Genomic DNA, 18,964 nt, shown 5'->3' with positions numbered 1-18,964 from the left:
GATGACATCTGGATATTGATCTGCACTTTAAATACTAGACTAACTAGTGTAGTAATGTACAGTACATGGAAAGTGGAGGCAAGGTAAAAAGCAAAGAGTACACGAAATGAAGAACAAGACATGAAAAGGGACGACAATGCCAACCCAAAGATGGAATTTACAAAAGGTTTTGGGAAAAGAAGAAATGCAACTCAGTATTTAAAGACATCAGAACAATACATGGCTATATGCACGCAGCAAAAAGGGGTTAGTGTTAATTCATGTGGTATCCATTTCGTTTTAATGTCCCTTTCAAACTGATCGATTTTCTGCTCGTTTTACTTCATGTTGTGTGGAATGCAAGAATGCAGGCTTGTGGATACTCACGGACGCAGCATTGACAGTTGACTCCACTGCAAAATTCTTTGACACTTATGCCATCGCATTTGTCACCAGTGTACTGACACTTTCCACCAACACTGGAACACTTTTCACTATACTCTTGGCATGCTGTCAAAATCCCCCAGCAACAACATACATTTTAAAACAGAATTGCATTCAATCCTCCATGCTACTGAATGGTAATCTATTGTATATTCAGTATTTTTTGTGCTAGTTTACACAAGCAAAACTGAGATTTTTTTCCATACAACACGTCATATTAAAATGAAGCCATAAAGTTATCAACCCATGTTATACCTTTCATTGAAAATAATGGCGTTGCATAAAACTACAGCGTAAGCTACTTAAACATTCCTGAGTTTATAATTTATCCATCAGCATATACTGTAAAATTGACAAAGTATATATTTCGAAATTAGATATTACCGTTACAAAAAATATTCAATACATTTTTTTGAAAGGCAAAATAATGTTAATGGCTTATTATTAAACAAACCCGCCAAATATCAAAAGGACCTCATAACTCTGAAAATTACCAGTGGAAACCTCAGAAGTGCTTTCCTCTTCTAAAATACCAGCTATTCAAATTAGCTTTTGCGACGCGTCCTTTCACGCTGCTGCCCCACGTCTGTACTGGAATGCCCTTACCTCTCTACTTAGACTTGGTGCTCTACCCTTCCCTCTGCCTCCGTAATTTTAAATCACTCCTGGCTCAGAATGCACACAGCTCGGCTGCTGCTCTGTACGCAACCCGCTTGCTGCGGCACCATTCCCGTGAGGTTTGATTTTCTCGCTCAGTCGAGTTTGCCTCGCCTCGTGCACATCTCCTCTTCAACCCTGCATTACCTCGTCATTGGTTTTGTGCAATACGCCTGTTTTATTTTGTTAATAATGTTATTTTGTCGTCTTTAAAGCGCTCTTTTTTCCTCCACCTCTGACGAGTTTTGATTCTTTGTTGCCTCTTCCTCTGTATGGATCGCTATGATGTTGTTGTTCTGTGCTGATGCACCATGAATCTTCTTTGCAAGCTAGCTGGATAACTGGCTAAATGGGACTTTCCGTGTAACAAATCAAGATTGATTGATTGAATATGCTGTAGTCAATGAGGGATTAAAAAATAACTCCAAAGGCGTTATTCACTTAATATTTGCTGCATCGCGGCTACAGCACCTCCACACAGCAATGATTTAATTAATTAACTTAACTTGTGCGGTGCCAACTCCATATCTGTCAACCCCTTATAAAGTGCCTACCTTTTTACAGACCGATTCAGACCTCATTGGTCACTCCGGGCCCTTATAAATCTCAATGTTTATCTTACAAAGTCTTATCACAAGGGAGAAACACAAACAAATACGCTTTTTTGTCCGTATTTCGCCGTTTAGACCTGAAAACTCAATTTCCCTGTACAAGAATACGAGTAAACGTATGTGTTGACAGCCATTCAACTCTATCCCATGCCTTGGCCCCAACTCTCCCTATTATGAGGTCAGTTCCTGTTCTGTCCATCACGTGCGCGCCATTTTATCCTTATGGGGGTACGCCGAGGTACTAACTTATACAAAATGGCCGAGGCAATTAAATATTTTTTTTCTGGGACGCTATTTTTTCCAGGGGTGTGCTTAACTCCGCGACTGGGGTACCAATCAATCCAAAATCAGTGCTACTCCGCGATTTCGAAACGCCAAACATTAGCATAAAAATCCGTTATGGAAAAATTTAACTTTGAATATTGAATTGTGTACAACTTGTCGAGATGAGTCTATTGCCGCATCGCCGACCATTAACAGACTAGAGATCACTGCATCACGGACATTATGCGAGAGCCGGGTACTATGGTACCCCGGAGTACCGCCTTAAGGTTAATTTGTCGTTACATGGCAGCAAGCACAAAGTGGAATTGATAGCCTGGATTAGGAAATTACAATATCTAACACAGATAAACAGCACATAACACATTTTTTTGGGTGGGTTATATCGGGTAAATATAAATGGGTCGTAAAACCCACCACTACACGACCACAACCAGTTAGTTACTACTTCAGCGCACCGGTGTCTTGGAAAAGAAACCCACAACATTTACAATTTGAGTACAACGTTTCGCTGGTGATTCAGTTACAGGTCCTCCAAACAGTAGACAGATCTGTTGTGTCACCTCAGTTCCAACTTCTAGCCCCCGCTCTCCCCCTTTGTTAGGTTACTTACCATCGCGCTTTGAATACCTAACCTTAAGCCAAAAGAAGTCCGGTCATCCTCGCAGTGGCTTTTGGCTAGCCATCGAACAAAGACGGTTACAGCATTGCACGTTTTCAGATGTGGCCGTCTGGAATGTTCTTCCGATATTAGGAAGGCACTGGAGCTATGCACTTTTAAATCTAGATTTAAAACTAATTTATTTATAACTGCTCTTTGTGTTTAGTATGTTGTCCTTCCCCCGCACCTCCGATTCGCACGGTTGGCTACGTACGGTGCAAAAAAGTTCAACATACATACAGCAGAACACACACAGCAACAATGGAGTTCAGAGCAAATTATCTTGTGATACCGCGTTGGCAACAGTGCACATGCACACATACAAAACTCACATTCGTCAATAACCGTGGCTCAAAAGGAAGTATAGGTGACGATTTGGTCAATGGCACTTCATAGCACATACAGCAGCCAGTGAGATAGAGTGGATAATGAGAGTTGGAGAATGTGCTTTACACCATTTTTTATTTAAAATGTTTGCTTATGAACAGTTTTTTTAGATTATATATGAATAGTTAGCTATTAATAACTATTGGGCAATGGACAAAATTCTTCAGTCAAAATGTTATTTCTAAATAAACGAATTTGTATTAAAAGCTACAGAATAAAATATTGCTGTCACACTGCATTACATGAAGCCCTGTTGCATTGAGGTCAACAAACAAAAATTAGCATAATTCACATCGTCATGTATTCTTGGCCAATTGTAAATATGTGAAGATCAAAGGAACTTCCAAATATTTTACATCCCTGAACTTTGCAAGCAGGGTAGAGGAACATACATTTGTTTTATATGAGTGTATTTTTATCTCTTGCTGTCCAATTTTACTGAGAAATAAAATGTGTTCATTAAATAATGTGCATTCCATTAGTAGGCACACCATATATGAACTTACAAAGGGATATGGTTTGTCTAGCACTCAATAACAAAGCTATGTTTTAAGTGAATGACGAGTGTTCACATAGGCCTGCCGACTTGTGTGCTTTTTATGGTCTCATTCCCACCATAAATCAAGACACTACCAACATGTCACTGACGCTGTTGTCCCCACTGTTAAAGAGGTGAGCCACTGGTTTAGACATGTCTGCACAGCAAGCTGATAGAAGATGTTGGGCAAATCTGTCGTCATGAATGCAGACTTGAAGATACTCACGGGCGCAGCACTGACAGTGGCGTTTTTCAGAGCACGGGTATGGGATGTACGTTCCTCTGCATTTCTCACCAATGTACTGGCATACTCCACCAAATATGGAACACGTTATATTCTGTTTGCATTCTGTTAGCACCCAGCAAAAGTAGAAATATTAAATTAGCATTACATTATTTCCTTTATGTTATGAAAGAGGATTCTTTTTTTGTATTACACAGACTGTAAATTCTCAAGTCTCCAGTTTGGGACCTATGACTCAATCCCCCCACCCATTCTTCTCTCTCATTACACAAATTACATCAGAATTGGCTTCCTACAACTCCATCCTGTATCATTGTGGAATTGGTGATGTAAAAATTCTTAAAGGGTTAATGAACGTCTGCACCGTTTTTAAACATTCAGGCTGGCCTGCCTATGAACCATCCTGGGTTTAACCAGACATGATGGTATGAAGAGCTAACATCCTTTAAAGATCTGGACACAGTCCTGTCAGTGAGCTCTTCTGGCAGGCGAGGCTGCATTGGCTGGCTCATGTATGTATGCTGAACCTCCTTTGCACTGTACGTGTGTAGCCCATATGCTCAAGCAGCTTCCATTTGGCCAGATATAGTGGGCTAGACAGGCATGGCATGGCTAGAGAAGAAATGGGCTGAAGCAGTACAGGATGATCTGTAGCTAATTGGACTTGCTGATGACTGGTACTAGCGGTGTCAATATCGGCTTTTATAGAGGAGGCTTGTAAAGCATGCTACTGGGAAGTTGGAGGCAGTCGCCCCCCAACAACAACGAAAACCACAGGAGCGACGCTCACAATGGGCAAAACTTAGAGCCTATATAACGCATCCAATTGACACAGTGGGGAGCACAGGTGGTGCACCTGCCAGTAACCTCAGTCAACCCACGATATCTGGGTCTATCCCGTGACCTGTCAGTGAACGTTCGACATTTCACCTGACCTCAAGGTGCACCTAGCCTGGTAAAAGTGCCGTGGTGATGTCCACCGCCACTTCGTGGTGAATAGCGGTTGTTGTTGATACTCCTGCACATTGGTGCTAACCACACCATTGCTATTGAGACGCAACCGCGCTCTTGCACCCACTCAGCACGTGCAAATATACTGTATGTATGTATGTGCTGCATGTGTGCGGAAGAATATAAAAGTTTATTTGTTAAACAAATGGTAGAACTTAGAAATATTGAAACAAAACGTTTAATCTTTGAAGTCTGCTCTACAAACTTGGCAATTTTTGATGATTAATATTTTGCAATTTTGGCACTAGGCATGCGCATATAAACGTCGTGATTTTCAATGGAATCAATATCATCGCTTTTTTAAATAGTCTGTGGCAATAACTACCCAAACAAATGTAATCAAAATTAGTGGAGGGCCTCATCTTGAGAGACAAACAAGCTGCCAAATTTATTCGAGATAAATGTTTTGTCCTTCACATTATGAATCACACAAAAATGCCCCTTTTGCTTAAAGCACAGATGCATACATAACCATAGCTATGTGGCAAGTACAGATACAATACACACTAATTCCACATTTTGGTTATATTTTGCATACAGTTATTTTAGTCCCGATATAAAAAATAAAAAATATATCACTTTGCTTGGAAAGAATATCTGCCATATCAGACTAACATTCATTTTTCAGTCCACAACTCATTCTATTTCTTTTATTTAAAATGATGGTGTTGCATGAGTCTAGAATACATGTACATTAAATTATGCCAATTGTTTCCAATTCAGCCCTCAGTATAGAATGCTAAATTGACTATCAGTACATTTTAAGAATAGACCAGAGTATCCTCAGGTCATATGACTTAGTGCTGTGTTTAATGTAATAATTCAGACTTATTTATAACTCACCAATGCAGCACTGACAGTTTTCTGCATCCAGGGAGCACATGTCCGGGTAGTATTTTCCATTGCATGTCACGTTCGGGTTGTTCTTTTCCTGACAAATCTCACCAAGCGCCTGACACTTTCCACCCTGCTTACAGGCTACATGCAGTCCCATCACGTGAAAGGGGAGAAATCGGTCAGCCACAGTCACTCGGCGTGAGAGGAGCATTGCCCAACCTCCAATATGTTGGCAAGCAGAACATATACCCATAATGTCACTTTTAATCCCTCATTAGTTCACCCTTAAAGCATAGCAATTGGTTGAATTCATATACTATTAATATCACACTTGCTACATCCACGCATCCTAAATTACAGCAAAATTACAACATCTCATTTGCTCTGAATCTACAAATATTTCTCAATTACACCACCCAAGGCACATCTGTTCCATAAAAACTTTTCAATTATAACATTCTGGAGACTGCTGAGCTCAAGAAATGTAGAGACCTGGAGCCTGAGTACCAAACGGCCTATGCCATTCTATAACTTGCATAGGTCAAAACTTGTCCAATCTCCGATTCCATATGGGATATAAGCAAGATAATTTGCGTAAACTCCGTGATAACGTAGGGGTGGTCAGGGCCCTTGGTCCCTTTATTTAGCTTTCAAATATATGAGGCAGCAGAAGAAAGCTTCTCTGCAGAATCAAGAGATGAATTCTCACCTGGTTAAACAAATAAACTTGAAATCAAGCAACACAACTCAATACGGTACTTAAAATACATCATAACAATAAATGGCAGAGGTGGGACAAAGTCATTGTTATGCAAGTCCAAGTCGAGTCGCAAGTCATCAAATTCATGACTCGAGTCTGACTCGAGTCCAAGTCACATGACTCGAGTCCACATCTCATAGGTGGGACAAAGTCATTGTTATGCAAGTCCAAGTCGAGTCGCAAGTCATCAAATTCATGACTCGAGTCTGACTCGAGTCCAAGTCACATGACTCGAGTCCACACCTCTGATAAATGGGAAGATGAAAGTATTCTGAATTAGTGGGAGCTGTTTCATTTCAATCTGTCCCATTAAGACCAATCTATTATCTGCTCATTCATTTAGTGTTGTGTGCCATGCATGAATGCAGGCTTGTGGATACTCACGGAGGCAGCACTGACAGTTGTCTCTTTCAAGGCATTTATCCTTGACATATCCGCCATTGCATGTGCCGCCAGCGTACTGACACTTTCCACCACGGCTGGAGCACTGTTTACTATACTGTTTGCATCCTGTTAACCCCCCCCCCCAAGCAGCAACTCAAATATTAAAACAATGACATACAATCCTCCGTGCTATTAAACTCATTCTATTTTGCATCATGCCTTTTTTAGTTTTGGTGTAAAAAAAAGAGCAAAATGTAGACAATTTTCCAGATAAGAACACTATAAACAATTAACTTTCTTCAAGTTGGCGACTTACATTTTCCCAATTATTTCCAATGCATCCGTAATAATAATGCAACATTGTGCACACAACATTTCACAGACATAATTAATCGTGACTCTGAGGCAAAGAGCCAAGAGCGGTGTTACTCAAAAGCCAGGCAAAAAAGGGAAAGCCTTTAAGTCTCTTAAAAAAAACATGTGTAGATTGAACGCTGCTTCGAATATCCAACAGGATTGCTTTCCAGAGTAAGGCGGCTGCCACAGAGAAACAACACCTAGCAGTGATGGTCCTAGTCCTTGGCATATTTAGGAGGTTGTGATTCACACTGCAGTGTTCTACCACACGCTGTAGTACAGGGTGACAAGAGTGAAGAAATATACAGTGGATTACTGAAAGTAAATGTACGGTGGTAGAGGTAAGAAATCTTGTAGCTGACCTTGCTGGTGAAAACAAGTCAGTGGAGGGAGTGAAGGGAAGCGAGGGAATCTATCCGAGGATGACATACGCCAAGGATTACGTGGGCAAGATTTTATCGCAACCGTTGAGAGTTTTCATTTTACTTGATGAAGATCGAGATTTGAGCGGGGCCAGTTTGTCCAACGGTGATCAGCTTCAAGCTGATGAGTTGGGTGAAGGGGATAAGATGGAGAGGGATTTGGCGAGTAGATGCTCAACGGTTGGAAAATTGATGCTGCTTAGAATGTGTGAATACAGGGTAGTTTTGATTGCGATAGGCCCGGGTCATTGTAGCGAAATAATAAGGTGGTGGTCAGAATACAGTACTTTGAACGACTGGATCGCAGAGATGCAATGGCCCGGCTCAGGTTCAGTCAAGATATCAAGTGGTCTCTCAGTGCCTGTGGAAAATACTCGGATTGGACCAGTTTTTGCAAATTGTCAAGTTGTGGCAAGATTAATTTGCCTTGAGACAGCTGTCAGTGGTGGTTGAATTTGATTGTGGTTGGATAATTTTTTTTAAGTTAGTGGAAAAATTCTACTGAGTATTTTTATAGCGTAGAAAAAATTACGTCCGATGACTCAAACCATTATTCAGATAAAGGAGGAAGTGCCGTATGTCACACTTGAAGAAGCAATGTCTTTCACAATAGCAAATAAGTGAAACTTGAACAAAGAGATGCATTGTACCAAAATGGCCTTCTGAAATGTTTGTTTTGCTCCCGGCACTTCTCCTGAATCTGCCTCAGGACAAACACCATGTCTGTGGTTCCCCAGTTGGCTCTGAAGCCACACTGGGTCTCTGGGAGGTGATCTTCAGCTATTGCGGGTACCAGTCTATTCAGCAGTACTCTTGCGATGATTTTGCTAGCGACGGACACGATAATTGGAACAGTCTGATTTCTCCCCTTTGTTCTTGTACAGGGTGATGATGACTGCATTTTTGAGGGCTTGAGGGAGTTTACCCTGCTCCCAGCAGCGGATGAAGAATTCATGGAGTTTGGTGTGCAGTGTTGAGCCTCCGTTCTTTCATACTTCAGGAGGTAAGCCATCAACTCCTGCAGCTTTACCACTCTTCAGCTGTTTAATGGCTTCCTTAGTCTCTTGTAATGTTGGTGCCACATCTAGTTTTCACTGGTTGTTGTGGGATGCGGTCAATCGCTGGTTCTTGGACTGAGCGGCTAGCATCGAATAGCGTGTAGAAGTGCTCAGACCAGCGGTTCAGGATTGAGTCCTTTTCAGTGAGCAGTTCTTTCCCGTCTGCACTCCGCAGGGGGCTCAGGATTTGGTATGATGAGCCATATACCGCTTTTAGAGCTTCGTAGAATCCCCTGTAGTCGCCAGTATCAGCGTAAACCCGAGTTCTTACTTGCGAGGATGGTCCACCACTCGTTCTGAATCTCTCGAAGCTTGCGCTAGAGGGTGCTGCATTCCAGGCGGAAGGCTGCTTTTTTATGCGGGCAGGATGGTTGGGCCAGGTGGGCCTGGTGTGCTGATCTCTTCTTTGACCGCAGCTCCTGGACTTCTAAGTTGTTCTCATCGAACCAATCTCTGTTTTTCTTCGTGGAGAATCCGAGGGTATCTTCAGATGTTTGCAGAACAACAGTTGTTATGCGGTCCCACAGCACTTCAGGAACCGGAGGCGAGTCTGCTAGGCAGCTCGGTTCCTCTAGCCTAGATCGTAGGCTTTTTGGAAAACTGCTTTCAACGCGGCAGACTGAAGGCTGCAGACTTTGAGCTTCTTCCTCGGGGCGCTACCTTTCTTTGGTTTGGGCTTAAAGTGGAAGCTGAGTTTGAGTTTTCAGCGGACAAGGCGGTGGTCTGTGTGACACTCGGTGCTCGGCATTACCCTGGTGTGAAAGACATCTTATACTGTACCTGTTTTCTAATTTACATTGCATATATTGATAAATGTGTGACATACAATTGATTATTCACTCTTATCATTTCAGACCAAACTATTAGCTGCTCATTTCATTTAGTGTGGTGTCTAAATGAATACAGATTTTTTTTTTGATACTCACGTCTGCAGCACTGACAGTGACCTGGGCCAGGGCACTGCTTCTCGACGTATGTGCCTCTGCATTCCTCGCCAGTGTACTGACACCTTCCATTACTTTCTGTACAGTTGATACTTTGTTGGCATGCTGTTAGCACAGTAAAAGTATTAAAACAGAATGACGTGCGATCTTACATGCTACGAAACAGCTTTCTATGTTGGTCTATTGCCTTCTCACACTGCCTTAAAGGAAAACAAACACAATAGGCACCGTTTTGGGCAATGATCATTCTGCATAGCAGATAGACTAGAGAGATAGAGTCGATAAAAGTTGGAGACTGTCTTTTATATATGGGGTCTGATGAGACTAAATAAAATCCTGAACAGTTTGTAATTTTGCATACGTATAGTAACCTATTAGCAGCTACTGAGTAACAGTCAAAACCTTCAATACCAAACGTGTATTACTAATTAAACTAATTTGCATTCAGAGTACAATAAAAATGGTAATGAAACATTGCATTGTGAGTAACTATATTGCATTAAGGTCAATACAACATTTAGCATAAAGCTCTGAATGTTGCATTCCTGAGCAAAATTTTTATTTCATTATGATTACAGTCCCTCTCAATAAATGTTAGGATCAAAGGCACTTTTAAAGGTTACAAATTCCTGAACCTTGTAAGCAGGTTGAAGGAACTAATACATTATTTTAAAATACTTTTTTTTTTTAACACGCTTTAATGAAATGTACTGTCCGAGCTGCCCCTCCTCCTGCCCCCTTCGCCCATCGCCCCTCCTTCCACATCCCCCGCCCCTCGGCGTGGCTCCCCGTGGCTTGCCGTGACGTGAGGGACCATGGTGATTTACAGCCAACGTGAGTTGAGCGTCGACAATTAGAGCCGTAAAAAAGATTGTTTAAAGATATATATTTTACATTTTCAATTATAGAATATATTATTGTCATCAGTTTGACATACCTATACCAAGTTTGCAGTCGATACGACATTGGGAATACGGTTGATATTGAGTTACAAGATTTTAAGATACGACAACACACAGAGTAAGTTAAATAAAAGCGTGTAAAATGTTTAAAAATATGTTTTGGATTTTTATGATAGAAAATAGTATTGTCATCAGTATGATAGGTATTTCAAGTTTGCCGTCGATAGCACATTGGGAAGTGGGTAAAAATTGAGTTACATTATTTCTTTTTTGAGGATACAACAGACGGAGTGAGTAAAATAAAAGCGTGTAATAATAAAAACGTCAGTTTTCATAGCGAATACAATGACACATATGTGTAGTTTCATGCCAAATTCTTATCATTAGTTTCATTCGGTTTAATGTATGTTTTCATAAACTAATCCAAACCCAAATATGGATCGCGGTAGAGGAATTTATGGGAGACAAGTTAAAAACGGTTATCTTTTTAGCTTTTGCTGTCCACTTTCACTGGTAAATTAATTGTAATGTAAACAAATGTGTGCTTCAATCTGAGGTTTCACCAATTGAAGCACACGTTGGATTACATAGAGGGATATAATTAATCTCGCACTCGATAATAATACCACGTGTTAAATGAAGGTCAGGCTTTCATTCAGTCCAACCGGCTGAACGGTATTCAGTTTGAATAGGAAGGCTGCCTTTCTGTCCTTTTCTGGTCTCATTCCCACCAGAAAGCAAGACACATACAACATGTCACTGAGGCTATGGGCTCCACTTTTATATCTATCGCCATGAAAGCAGACTTGGAGATACTCAAGGGCGCAGCACCGACAGTGTTTTTTTCCATGGCACTTCCTGCTGATGTACATTCCTTTGCACTCCTCACCAGCGTACTGACATTCTCCACCAATGGCGGAACACGTTTGATTCTGATTGCACGCTGTTAAAACCCGCCACCAACATCAAATATTTAAAGAGAATGACATTCTATCGTTCATGCTACTAAACAGCATTCTATTTTGTATACAGTTATTATTAATCCTGGTGAAAACAAAAAGCTAACCTGAGATAATTTTGCAAGGAAAGAACGCCGTCATACCAAAAGAAAATCTTTATCATAGTTCCCAACCAATTTCATGCCTTTTATTTAAAATTATTAAGTTGCATAGTTCTAGAATGCAGGCAACTTGTATTTTCCCAATTGTTCCCAAACCAGCCATCAGTATAGAATGTAAAACTGACGAACAGTTAATTTGAAAGTAATAAAAGCATAATTAAAACGATTAAAATACCATCTATTGTCCACTATTACAAAAAAATAACCAGTAAACAATGGGATAGCTAATTGGAAACACACTATAACCAATGGGATATAAAACAAATCTTAGATGACCATCTAATGTCCTATTCATTCAGCTACAGGACCTCCAACAAAGCACCTCCACACTAGAGGTCGATCGAAATTTGGTTTCGGATTCGGCGCCGAAAGTTGGCAAATGGCCTCTTTCGACATACTTTCGGTTTCGGCCGAAGCCAAAAAGTTAACTTTTGGTTTACTTTCGGTTTCGGTCGAAAGGAATTTTTTTACTTTTGGTTTACTTTCGGTTTCGGCCGAAAGTCAATTTTTTACTTTCGGTCTGGTTTCGTTTTTGGCCGAAACCAGAAATTCAGTTTTGGTCGGCCTCTACTCCACACAAATATCTGCAATGTCACCTCGGTCCAAACTGCAGGCCACCAGTCTGCCCTCCTTTCGTGGAGTTGGTTACCACACCTACCTTGTAACTCTCTAACGTTAACCAGGTGGAACACAGAGTGAGCATTTTCACTGGTTGGTTTCCACCAAACACAATGAAAAGGATACGAGCTTTAATAATGCTTTTAAATTTATAATTGTTTGATGTAGTTCTGTAAATTTAGTCTTCAGTATAGCACCCCCATATGTATTTTTTTATAAGAGTTATCTTCCTCAAGATGCTGTTTCACCTTTCCCCCTACTTTTCAATGCATTATTCATTGATATGCTGATTAATTCATTATTTAAAGTGTTGACATCCACGAGTCAATTTACCCATCCAAGCATTTTAATCTGTTGCTTAAAGTTCGACTCGCATCAGCTATATGCAGATGTATATATATTTTTACGTGTTTTTTTGTGTTTGGCAATTGTAGGTAAAACAATCGACCTTGGTTTTTCCTTGGCTACGTTGCACCCCCTAAGTTGCATGGCGACAGTCTGGGTTTTACTTTAAAGAAATAAGTAAAATCTGTTTGATGCAATACAGTACGGAGTGACACTTGTATGGCAAGGCACTTACAACGGTTATTATCTCAAACATCTGCGCAAAAGTAGAAAACGCAAACTAGCTTGCTGAGCGGCGACAGGAGGGAGGTTCTCCTTCGTGTTAAAAATGCCAAAAATAAAAAAAATCAGTTACTGTTGCACAACCACACGCTTAGGTAAATCCTGAACAGTGTGATGTCCTCTTCTCCCCCACCCCTATTTGTGCAGTTACTTCTATAGAGTCAGTAGATACTGCTATAGAGTCACTAGATGCTACTTTAAAGTCAGGAGGTACTACTATAGAGTCACTAGATACTACTGACTTGTATGTAGGGTGTGTAGGTATATATGCCTACAAAATAAGGTCTTTGGAGGGGGGGGGGGTGTGGACATTTTTTGGAAACCTTTTAGATCAACTATTTACCCCCCACTTTCTTTAACTTTTTTATTCATGACTTTTGAAAGGCTCTTATAATTTTGTTGACGAACAAATGGACAGACAAACGGAACGCCGAGCTTTCACAATACAGTAGCTTAGTATTTGTGGATGTATATGTTAAGACAAGACAAGTTTTTAAATATATATTTTCCCCCAGGCAAAGCTGGGTACTTCCTGCTAGTTTTCTCTATTTTACACTCCTTTCGTGTTTTTGTATTGTTTGCTGTCGTAATTTGCTGACCAGCCCATACTGGACATCTGTGAAAAATAACTTCATAGCTCATCGGATTCCTCCTGCAATCTAAATAAAGATGCTGAGTCTGATCACCACGAGCAAGTCTAGCCAACAACTCTACTTTTTGAGCTACACTCATCACTTTTTTCTGCATTTTACACTCAATCCACTCACTTGACCTTTAGAGACCCATGATCGAATGGAAAAAAAAACACAAGTAAGGTAAAAAATAGCGCAAAAGGCAAATGGCGCATAAAGAAGAGTAAAAACTTCAGCGTTGTGGATGGCGGCACATGAGCCACAATCGACAACTGTACCGCGCAAGTCGAAAACAACCTCCGATACGATGTGAAGTTGCCACAGTTGAAGGGGTAAAAGGACGAAAGTTAAACTGGTATCCACATAAAATCGCGAATAATAAAATTTCGCAAAAGAAAATCTGCGAATGGAGAGGCTTTAATGTTTTTCTCAACCTGCTTATTGAGTTATAACTAAAGTAAATAATTTTTATATTACCAGGTAAGGCCTACTGAGCTACATAGCTCTTTTTCAGAAGTGACGCAGCCACAAATGATAGCTCAATGAAGTGGCAATTTATAGCAGCCAAATACTCTAAACGCATAATTTTTAATGTGTAGAGTGAAAGTGGAGGACTCCGAGAAAAATACATGCAAATTCCAAATATACAGGCGTCAGGGTCAGGATCGAACCCATGCAATGCATACCAGGCGAAGAAGACAACATCTTAAGTCTCATTTTGCTGTTGTTAGGCTATCCCACTCTGATGCATTGGAGCTGATTTGTTACATTCGTGGATTGGAAGAGAATCTTATATGTACCACTAATCCATACTACATGTACTATTACATTTGTGAACTACAAAGTGATAATTTCAATGTATCCTCTAACACGAAACTATTCTCAGCTCATTTCCCTTAGTGTTGTGTCTAATGCATGAATTCAGACTTAGGGATACTCACAGATGCAGCACTGACAGTTTTCTGATCCAGGGCACTTGCCGGGGTAGTATTTGCCCTTACAATACATCTCAGGGTTGTTCTTGTCCATACACTTTTCACCAATAGCATGACAATGTCCACCTTGATCGCATTTGCCATGAGTAGATACTGAATTTTGGAAATATGAAAACAGAATGACACATTATCCTCCATACTACTAATCAGCATTCTGTTGTGTAAAGTATATACTGTATATTAATGGTGGAATAGACGCAGAACTGAGATGATTTTACCGGTGACTGACACATCTAATATCAAAAAACAAAGTTTCCTCAAGTCCACAACCCATGTTATGCCTGTCATGCTTTAGCATACCTCTAGAATGCAGCAGGTGGCTTATTTTTTTCCCCAAGCCAAGTGACTTAATTTTAACAGTCACATCGTGCATTATTAGTTACACACTATACTATTAAATGTTATCCATAGGGTGGGTAAACAAAAATAAAACAAACGTGAGGATTTCTAAGCGGATTATTCGTGTGTTCAGCTAAGTTGTCTCGTGTTTTATCCCCATAATTACATCACCTCCGCAGAGCAGATACGAATTTGTTTTACTTAACTAACAGCTGGGGTGTCATCTCTAATCCACCCCCTATAATCCCCAATGTCCCTTTCGTAAAGCCAGTTATCTCCCTCAAATGGTGACCCTAATCCTAACGCCATTGAACACGCCTAGAGACAATGGAGTGTACGCAGGTGTCTTTGGTCTGATTCACACCAGGAAAAAACTGGTGGGAAAGAAAACCACCTTACAGACTTTGCATCACAACTTAACAATCAAGGTTCTTATGCTGTCCTTGCTTAAATGAACAATGGGTGCAGAACTCATCTCTTTAGATGGCTCTGAGCCAGTGGTGGAAATTTCACATTTCCATGGTGGGGTTTAAGCTCCGTATGGGAGGACCACTGATAAAAAAAAGATCTAACCAGTAATAAGCTCGTTTAATCGCCTAAACTATGCAGTCGATCCAACAATCAAAGGATCTTCTGGATTAGTGCATCCTGTAAACGATTGTTTTAATAATTCAAGTAATGGACAAGTTTATATTTCATTACATCTCAGCCAACTGATAATGAGTGCTAATGAATGGCCTGACACATCATACATGGTGGAATAAAATCTGGTAAATTCGACAGAATGCAAAACAATACAGTGATACCTTTATTTTTCTAACCATAAACCATTCAGTCACGAATGTAGATCTAAAAAAATAACCATCAGGACTTTTCAACCTTTAAATATTTACCAATAAAAATATGCATGAAATTAAGCATTTCCATTATGGGGCGATTGCCTTCCAATTCTGATAGATTTGTGAAATTCAATGAGTGGAACAGACTACTTCCAAATGCACTGCTAAATGTGTGAACTGCAAAGTGATCATTTGAATGTACCCTTTGACACCAAACTAGTATGTGATCAGTTCACTTGAGCACATACTAGTCCATTGACTAATTGAGAGCAGGGATCGTTAAACTATGATGCCGTAAAATGTTTACACCTTAGCACATAGGAACAAAATAACAAAGCCGGACCTTTTCTCAGCATGGGGTATTTCTTGCATCGCACAAATAATTAAATCAGTTTAATATTACTGTATTTAAATTACACTTACACTTAGTTAGCATGGAACATTTAACAACGAATAAAATCATAACAATGAACAAAATATTAAACATTTACTCTACAGTTTAAACTAAGTTACTTACAATCACTAGTGTACTTAATTGGCGGTTTGCTCGGTGTGGGACCATCTGTTGCGCTTGGAGTAAGAACATCTAAAATAAACGTTCGAAGAGAGACAGCATGAGCAGAGTACACAGTTGACCGAGACATCCGAGGGCACGGGGTCACCGATTACATCAGACCACCGCACTGTGTGGCACTGACCTTGTGCTGTCCTTGTTTTAAATTCGATTTCTACATTTATTGAACACATTTTTAACTCGTTAAACATATATGTACATGAAAAAATACAGCACAGAATCACCACCATCAAATCACGTGATTGATTATTCCATGTGGATTGACTGCATTATCTACCGGGCACAGTTGATGAACACACGAACGGTGTTCTGGCCTGAGATTTTCTATGTTTTCCCAGGTAACATTTTCAGCATACCTCCAATTTCGGATTACTAGTCTGAGCTTATACATGACAGATGAAACCATAACACATTACAGAGACAGAATCTTACAGTTAGTGGATTCATTTTGTGCATATTTTTATGAGAACAAAATAATACATTTGAGAAATCAAACCATTAAACAGATGAAGTAAACGAATATCTTTGCATTATGAAAGAGTCAAACTTCCTGCAGTAGATAAAATAACAAGACTATCTTAGAAGTGCAGCCAGTTGTAACACAGTTTTTGTTCCAACTAATTTTTACATGGAAATTAAACGGTGGTATGCTGAATTGTGCTAAAGAACTGATGCATCAGAGTAGATTTGTGAAATTCAACGGGTGAAACAGAATACCGTACAAATGCAGTGTTAAATGTGCGAAATGCAAAGTGATTATTTACATTTTTCCTTTCACACGAAACTGGTATGTGCACTTGAGCACGTACTAATTCCATTTACGAGTGGAGATCAGTGATTCTTAAACAAAGGAATTGTAAAAAATTTGAGCAGTGGTCAACATTTGCACATTTACCAGTTAACGTGAATTACATCACTGCAAACTGAACATAGATGCATTTGCATAATGTTTTACATAATATAACACAGTTTCTCAACGTCGTACAAGTTTGGCCCAACCCTTTTCTAGCATCCATCAAATAATTAAGTAAATAAACTATCACTACATTTAAATTACACTTAATTAACACGTACTATTTAACGCTTAATATAATAATAGGAAGTATTACATATTTGCTTTTTAAACATCGTGACTCCACAGCTTCATCTGAGTCACTCACCATTAATAGTAGGCCATCGATGATGTTTGGTTGTTGGTTCTTTGGTTGTTGATTCTTCATGGTCCACGTGGCGACTTGTCGTCAATGGATAAATCTCGATAAAAACTGTAAAGAGAGACAGAGAGCATGGGCAGAGTACGCGGGTGACATCCAACACACTTAAATGCTCGATGATTAAATATTTGTATATGCACGGCTTCAATTATGTTGAACAACTTCGGTGCGTCCGAGCAGATTCGTCAAATTCAAATAGTGAAAGCAAATGCACCGATTAATGTGTGAACTGCAAAGTGATCATTTTAATGTTTCCATTCGCACGAAACTAGAATTTCACTTGAGTACATAATTCGAGTCCATTTTCAAATGGAAATGAGGCATTTTTGTAAACTATGCTGCTGTAAAATTCTTCAACCTCAACACGTGCATATTTATCAACTGACCTATTGATGGAATTACGCTATAGATTCATATCATTGCAGATACAGCAATATTTTCGAAGGCGGACTAGTTGGAGGTAATAGCTTTCTAGGCATAGGGGATGTCTTCCATCTGACTAACAATGAAATCATTAACATTTCTGCATTTAAATTACACTCACGCTGAATTAGCGCGTAACATTTGACACGAGAGCTGAGTAATAGCTACATTTTATTCTTAAATATTTGCAATAAAAAATCACAACTGTACAGTTATATCCTTGACACTTACAACTAGATGTTTTTGGCGGGGTGGTGTCTTGATCTGAAGGGTCTAAGAGATGTTTTGTTACTCTTGAAGTAACTGTGAAGAGAGAGAGCACGGGCAGAGGACGTGACATTATCGGACTACTTTACGGGTGTGATGTTAACTTACACTTTCCTGTTTTTATTTTAGATTTCTCAATACGTGTAAGACGTTATATCGTAAACCGTATGCATATAAAATACATGAAAGGCAATTCATTCACTCGGAGGAATACATATTCTTAACAGAGAGCAGTGCAGCATTACCGTTAGATCAGGTCATAATAATAATAGACTAATGCATGTGGATTGACTGTGGTACGGCATATGGTGCCAGGCACAGCTGATGAGTATACGAACAGTGTTCTGGCCTGAGGTTTTATATTGGTTACATTTTGACTTAAAACTTTCGTGACTGCAGGAATTCATGTTCTTTGGTTCTTTCGGTAAATTCACGTAGATAGAAAATAAAAAAATAAAAACTCACGACGTTTCTATCGCAACACAAGCGCAACTGTTTATAAAGGCTTGAAATGATCTTTGGATACCAAAAGGGAGACGGACCCCAACATCTACAGGGGCTGGTCAACGTGCTCGTCGGCTACGCCAAGCTCGCCATTTACAGAGCGAGGAAGGTGGCCCTGGAGGGGAAACGTCCGGCCAGCAGCCTGGGTATCTTCCGCGCTCTGGTCGGAGCCAGGGTGTGGCTGGAGTTTCGCCATACGCGGCTGACCCACGCCGTGCCGGCCTTCAAGGAGCAGTGGGCGATGGAGGAGACCGTGTGCTCGGTGGCAGATGATGGAGAGCTCTGCATGGAGATATAAGCTACCTGTCGGAGGGTGTTTGGCCTGCGAGAAAGC

General features: G+C 40.1%; 2 long non-coding RNA genes across 2 annotated transcripts; both read right to left on the bottom strand.

The window, feature by feature from the left end:
- Positions 1-375: 375 nt before the first annotated feature.
- On the bottom strand, positions 376-9,681 carry LOC144936096 (uncharacterized). The gene is made up of 5 exons (XR_013637379.1): positions 9,559-9,681; positions 6,796-6,921; positions 5,658-5,792; positions 3,786-3,908; positions 376-489 (listed from the first exon to the last, which is right to left on the bottom strand). It is a non-coding gene; the product is annotated as an uncharacterized LOC144936096 (long non-coding RNA).
- Positions 9,682-14,422: 4,741 nt separating this feature from the next.
- On the bottom strand, positions 14,423-18,666 carry LOC144936097 (uncharacterized). Its single transcript, XR_013637380.1, has 5 exons — positions 18,592-18,666; positions 18,091-18,162; positions 17,383-17,487; positions 16,166-16,234; positions 14,423-14,563 (listed from the first exon to the last, which is right to left on the bottom strand). It is a non-coding gene; the product is annotated as an uncharacterized LOC144936097 (long non-coding RNA).
- Between the last annotated feature and the right edge of the window lie 298 nt (positions 18,667-18,964).

This window comes from Lampetra fluviatilis, chromosome 15, assembly GCF_964198595.1.
Source record: "Lampetra fluviatilis chromosome 15, kcLamFluv1.1, whole genome shotgun sequence".
Lineage (NCBI taxonomy): Eukaryota > Metazoa > Chordata > Hyperoartia > Petromyzontiformes > Petromyzontidae > Lampetra > Lampetra fluviatilis.
The sequence above is the reverse complement of the archived record's forward strand: the minus strand, read 5'-3'. Positions and strand labels throughout refer to the sequence as shown.